The 6,000-nt window shown below is 45.5% G+C and overlaps 1 protein-coding gene across 9 annotated transcripts in view; it reads right to left on the bottom strand.

The window, feature by feature from the left end:
- The window catches only part of RNF38 (ring finger protein 38), a 144,005-nt gene that overhangs the window by 53,054 nt on the left and 84,951 nt on the right, over positions 1–6,000 (bottom strand). For 2 of the 9 annotated variants that reach the window (XM_074933193.1, XM_074933194.1), the window contains exon 1: positions 1,498–2,272. The exons of 5 other annotated variants lie outside the window; for them this stretch is intronic. The gene's annotated coding sequence lies outside the window, so the exon portion shown is untranslated. Of the gene's footprint in view, positions 1–1,497; positions 2,273–6,000 lie in introns of those variants that run through there. 2 more of the 9 variants (XM_074933197.1, XM_074933196.1) reach the window with 2 other exon arrangements.

The following is a 6,000-nucleotide window of genomic DNA, read 5'->3' as shown; positions in this document are numbered from 1 at the left end:
ACCATTTTTTAAACTCTAGTAAGACCTTACATAGAACAGTTTAATTTTCTCAGTAAAGGCTTGAAAAAATAACTTGACTTCATCAGCATTATGACTTTAAATATTATCTCCTGTTATTATGTAAATAAACCACATTGAAAAAATGTCTTTACATAAGCTGATGCATACATCACAATAGCATTAATGTGACTGATGTCAGCTTCCGAGAAAAAAACATATCTTTCAGAAAAAGACAATTATATACTGTGACTCCCACACCACTGCAAGTGCAAAACAGGGACGATTGACGTGCAACTTCAATTTAATATTTATTATAGTTTTATTTAAAAAAAAAAAATCAAAGTGAAACAGATGAGACTCAAATAAAGTTTAACTTGCTCTATAAGTCAAGGAGAGGACAAAGTAAGTTTCATATAGAAGAATCTTCAGATCCCTTATTTATAAGCCGCTTTTATTTGTACATGACTTCTCAAAACTACCACTCTTAATACACACTATCTCCTGGTAACAATTCGCTGGAAACCTTCTTCCCGCCATTATATTAGCTATGCATAGGTGTTTTTTCTAGAGATTTGGTGATTAAGGATTAACAATAACATTATCAACTTCCACTAGCTATTAAATCTGCCATAGCACCTATTTTCTCTCCTGTCTCATAGTTAATCCTCTTAAGGACTGTGCCCTCCTTCCTCTTTACTGCACATCTAAATCTCCAAATGGAGTTTTTCCCTTTCTCACAACAGTATGTCTCTAATACCACAGCTGCAATACCCTTGAAGGGAAAGGCGGCTTGTATTTTTCATTCTTGTAGTGCTGCAAAGCAGTTAAGGAGCCTGTTGGGTCAGCAAACAGTGAAATCCCCCAGATGTGGATAAATACCATAAATTTGGCAAATGAAACCAGAACATTTGCCTCAGTAAGTGGCATTTAAAAACCAGCACATCAGCAGAAACACCTAACCAATTAGTAAGCAATACCTGAATAGGCAGACTATTAGTAATCGTGTTCATCTTTCCATACCAGCTGTCTTGCTATAAATTTGAAGAACCAATCAGAACATATGCATTTGCTCCAAATACTAACCTCGAAAATTCATTTCAAAATGCAAATGCTATACATTTATAAACATTCTCCTGACTTACAGTTTAATGAACATCTGTGTAAGTAAATTACTTCCTATAAACAATTACAACTTAAAATGGATGTCCCCAGAAAACATCTCAACGCATGATCAGTTTTAAAATACACCTCTTGAGGAAACTGAAGGCATCTTTCTGGTTTAAGTATAAAAAAATACCCTTCACGTTATACAGGAATAGGAATTAACTCATGTATACTATAAAATACTACCAGAATGCCCTAAAACGTATGCTTGCTAACATCAATGCTTCCTTGAAGTTGTCCTTTCTCAACTAACTTGAGAGGAATGGACACCTAGAAACTTCATTTTACTATAAGAATGGGAGGGTAATCAACTGTTCGGTGCTTAAGAAATACCTGCTGCCTCTTTGCGCATAGCACATTGAACCTGCTTGTCTTCCTGCGGACAGCACACAGCAATTCAGTCAAGTCGGCTGATTTTTAAGTTCCAGTTCTACCTTTTGCCAATGCCGATAAAGCAATTCTAACAGGAACAAATGCTTACGTCCCCCGAATGAACCTCGCTGAGCTCTTGTTCACCTTGCAGGCCGCCCCACGTGGAAGCACAGCTTCCATGCAGGCACGGGGGACCGCTCGGGCTTCCTAGCGGCGACCTCCCGCCCAGGCCGCGCGGTCTCCTTCGCCCTCTATCTTTGCGAATGGCGGCTCAACAAAACCGGCTCCTGCGGGAAGGAGCCCCGGGGCGCCCGCTGCCCTACAGCCGGAAGATCTCCCCATTGGCGGCCGAGCTCAACGCTGACAAGTCAGGGGCATCGGGCAGCGCCGGTGAGGCCACGCCCCGAGCAGGCTCACCGCCCTCCTCCTTCCCTATTTGCCGTCCCCACGCTGGTACCCGTAGCCGTGCCTCTGCAGCCACCGTCAAGGCTCCTGCACCGCCTCCTGTCTCGTCAGCCGGGGGCCTAGCTGCTGCCGTCCGGGCCTACACCGCCTGCCCGAACGATCGCTTCCGGGAGCGTCGGCCCGGCGTCCTCCACCCATCACACGGCGACTCCCCCGCGTGCCCCTCGCCCATTCTGCGTCCGCACTGCTGTCGCTCGCTCCCGCGGCCCGCGACCGCCGCCGCCTGCCATGTCCCGCTCCTCCGGCGTGCTACAGCGGCACACGAACCCCGGCGTCTCCGGGGGTCGGTGACGTCACTCTTCCCACGAAGGGCTGGGCGGAAGAAGCTAACCCCGCCCCTACGGACGACGACGTGAAGCGTCTTTTGTTTGTACTTGGGGCGGCAGGGAGGCCGGGCGGCTCACGTCACTGCGGCGGCCGGAAGAGGAGGCGAGACAGCCAATTCACGGTGTCGCGGTAACGGGGCAAGCCGAAGAATTAGGCGCCTGCGCTCTCGAGTAAAAGCCGCTCTCCCCTTTGTCAGCAGCTAGCATGGCGCGGAGCCCCGCACGCAGGCGCATAAAGGCACGGCCCCTGCCACCTTTTAGTTTCAGTTTGTTACTCTGCGCCTGGCGTCCTCTAGCTGTGCAGCTGCGAGGCAGAAAGCACGACACAGCTCGGTGCTTTCCACCACCCCAGGAACGGAGGCAGCGCCTGCGCCCGGGTATTCGGGCAGCCAGACAGATTCCCGCTCAGACAGCGCCTCCCCGCCGCGATGCCTCTCCATCCCCACAGTTTAAAACGAAACAGAGCGAGCAGTCGCAGGCAGCTGGAGTACAAGCGGCACTGTGCGCGGCAGCGCGGAACTTGAGGCATGGGGTAGGAAACGCCCCTGACGAGAGAGGGCGCAGACGAGGCCTGCGGGACGGCTGTGTCTTAGGAGTAGTGCTGCTGCCACCGGCGGGGTACTCACCGGCAGTAGGAACTCTCCACTTAAAAAGGAAACGTAACAGATGCCATCGAGCCTCTCAACAACAGCCACCTTTAATCTGCTCAGCTCATACTTACGGACTCTGGATGTTCATCTGCCTTTCCTGATAACACAAGAGGGAGTGAGACCGTTTAGAAAAAGTCAACAAAACCCACAGAAGCAACGTCAGGTGCTGAAGTTATTAGAGAAGAATTATCAGCCTTTTGCTAGCAGTGTCACTGGGAAATTATCTCGATGCTGAACTGTTCAGCAAACGGAATAAATGAGGTATCAAAAAAATTATTTACTCAAGCTATTCCCCCTAAGTAAGATATCATCAACGCTATTTTCAAACCTGCCTCCATTCTCCGTGCTTCAGTTGAATTAAAGTTTCCCCCAAATCTGCTCCAGGAAAACTAACCATCTACTGTAGATATAAAGAACTAATGAAGACAATTCACCAGGCATGGAAGTGTTTTAAAAGCAGCAGATTAATCTGTACAGCTGCCAGCTATGAAATGAAAAAAGGCAGGAAGATACTCAGAATATGCAGAATTAACTGAAACTAAGGGGGGGGGGGGGGGGGGCAGACAACACACTAATTGGACAGGAATAATTTTTCCAGTTTTGAAATAGGAGTAGGCAAAAGAAACTCCTAACATTCCAATTTTTTGATGTATTGTTCCCCAAGTATTCCCTGCAAGAGGTTCATATTGTCTTATTTTACAGATCACATATAAATTGATGCGATGGGCCTTAAAATACGTGAATTCCTGAATCATTCTGAGTTCACTTATAAATGTTAGGCTTATACTGCTTGACTGCACCATCCAAATAGTAAAACAAGTGGATCTTTTTTTTTTATTATTAGAACTTGTAAAACACTACCCCTCTTGTGAAAAACACCTTTCTAAAGAGTTGACAGCCCTCTGGATTACAGACTGACAACTGGCTGCCCATCAAGACAGACAAACAAGAGTAAGTTCAGAAACAAGAAATTACTAAAGAAATGAAAGATGTACTAACTATAACTGGGAAATTTAGAAGTTAGAAATACTGAATCAAATCATGTACTTACGTATTTGGGTTGTAAGTACCAAGCAAAAAGAAATTCACAGAATCACACAGAATCACAACAGATTCATCTATGTTGGAAAGGACCCTGGAGATCATCCAGTCCAACCGTTCGCCTAGCACAGTTCCCACCTATAGCATACCCTTAAGCTCCTAATCGACTCTTGAACACCTCCAGGGATGGGGACTCCACCACTGCCTTGGGCAGCCCATTCCAATGCCTAACAACTCGTTCTGTAAATAAATGCTTCCTAATATCTAGTCTGAACTTTCTCTGGCGCAACTTGAGGCCATTCCCTCTTGTCCTGTCGCTTTCTACTAGGCTAAAGAGGCTCAAACCCAGCTCTCTGCAGCTTCCTTTCAGGTAGCTGTAGAGGGTGATAAGGTCTCCTCTCAGCCTCCTCTTCTCCAGACTAAACAATCCCAGTTCCCTCAGCCGTTCCCCGTACGACCTGTGCTCCAGACCCTGCAACAGCTTTGTAGCCCTTCTCTGGACATGTTCCAGTAACTCTATGTCCTTTTTGTAGTGAGGGGCCCAAAACTGAACACAGTAATCAAGGTGTGGCCTCACCAGTGCCAAGTACAGGGACAAGATCTCTTCCCTGTCCCTGCTGGCCACACTAATCCTGATACAAGCCAGGATGCCATTGGCCTTCTTAGCCACCTGAGCACACTGCTGGCTCGTATTCAGCCGGCTGTCAATCCATACCCCCAGGTCCCTCTCTGACTGGCAGCTCTCCAGCCACTCCTCCCCAAGCCTGTAGCGCTGCTGGGGGTTGTTGTGGCCCAAGTGCAGCCCCCGGCATTTGGCCTTATTGAAGCTCATGCAGTTGGCCTCAGCCCATGGCTCCAGCCTGTCCAGGTCTCTCTGCAGAGCCTCCCTACCCTTGAGCAGATCAACACTCCCGCCCAACTTGGTGTTGTCCGCAAACACTCAATCCCCTCGTCCAGATCATCAATAAAGATGTTAAACAGGAGTGGCCCCAAAACTGAGCCCTGGGGGACACCACTCATGACCGGCCGCCAAATTCATTACAAACTATAAGAAAGCAAATCTAATAGGAGTGATACTATGAAAGTAAAATAAATGAGAAGTTGAAAAGAAGTAAAGCAAACTAAATATCTGGAAATAATTTCCAGCTCCTTACTGGTACTCAAAAAATTCCACTGAGTTGCTCCTATAGTGCTTTAATTTTTTTCATTACTACGGGGGGGGTCAATTTGGTTTTTAACTGCATCATAACTAAGGAATAGGTAACTTGATGAGATCTTTGCAAAGAGATGTCCCACGAGTAGTTAGGAGTTGCATCTTTGGAGTTTCTTTTCAAACTGAGCAAGCATCTTTCAGTGGAAGTATACCACAGGTGAAACAACCACTCAAAGAACAAAAACCATTCTTAAAGCTAAATAAACTGAATATGCTTGAAATGCTCTGCAGGATAATATACTTGCATCTATGTCTGTTTAATAGGATACCACTGCTTGGGCATTAAAGTAATATTCCAAGGAATAATAGTTCCTTGTTACAAATACCTTTCCTCAAATGCTATTCTCTGTAAAGAAGTTTATTCAGTTCTGTTATTTGATATTTTAAGAATGACAATTCCAGCTTTTTAATTAATTTAAAAATCACAGGTATTAAACATACACAGCATGTTAGACTTCAAAGAAAAATCAAAGAAATTGCGAACATGAAAAAAGGGTCCCCTGACTCATGCACTGAGGCTTAAAAGCTCCCACCTCCAAAGCAATTATTATCTTAAGATGTATCTCAATTACAATCACTTTGCAACACCAAGTAAAACGGGAAATGTACTCTGTATCTATGCTATACTAGATGATCTTATAAGACATAAAGCAAAGTACTGGTTTTGGTGCTATGAAATTAATCAGGTTCTTAATACTACTAATAATGCTCTCAACAGTGACACATCCTTCTTAATGGAGTGAGGACACACATCAAAAAATCTTAAGAC

Source organism: Athene noctua, chromosome Z, assembly GCF_965140245.1.
Source record: "Athene noctua chromosome Z, bAthNoc1.hap1.1, whole genome shotgun sequence".
Classification (NCBI taxonomy): Eukaryota; Metazoa; Chordata; class Aves; order Strigiformes; family Strigidae; genus Athene; species Athene noctua.
Note: the sequence above shows the minus strand (reverse complement) of the source record. Positions and strands in the feature narration are given on the sequence as shown.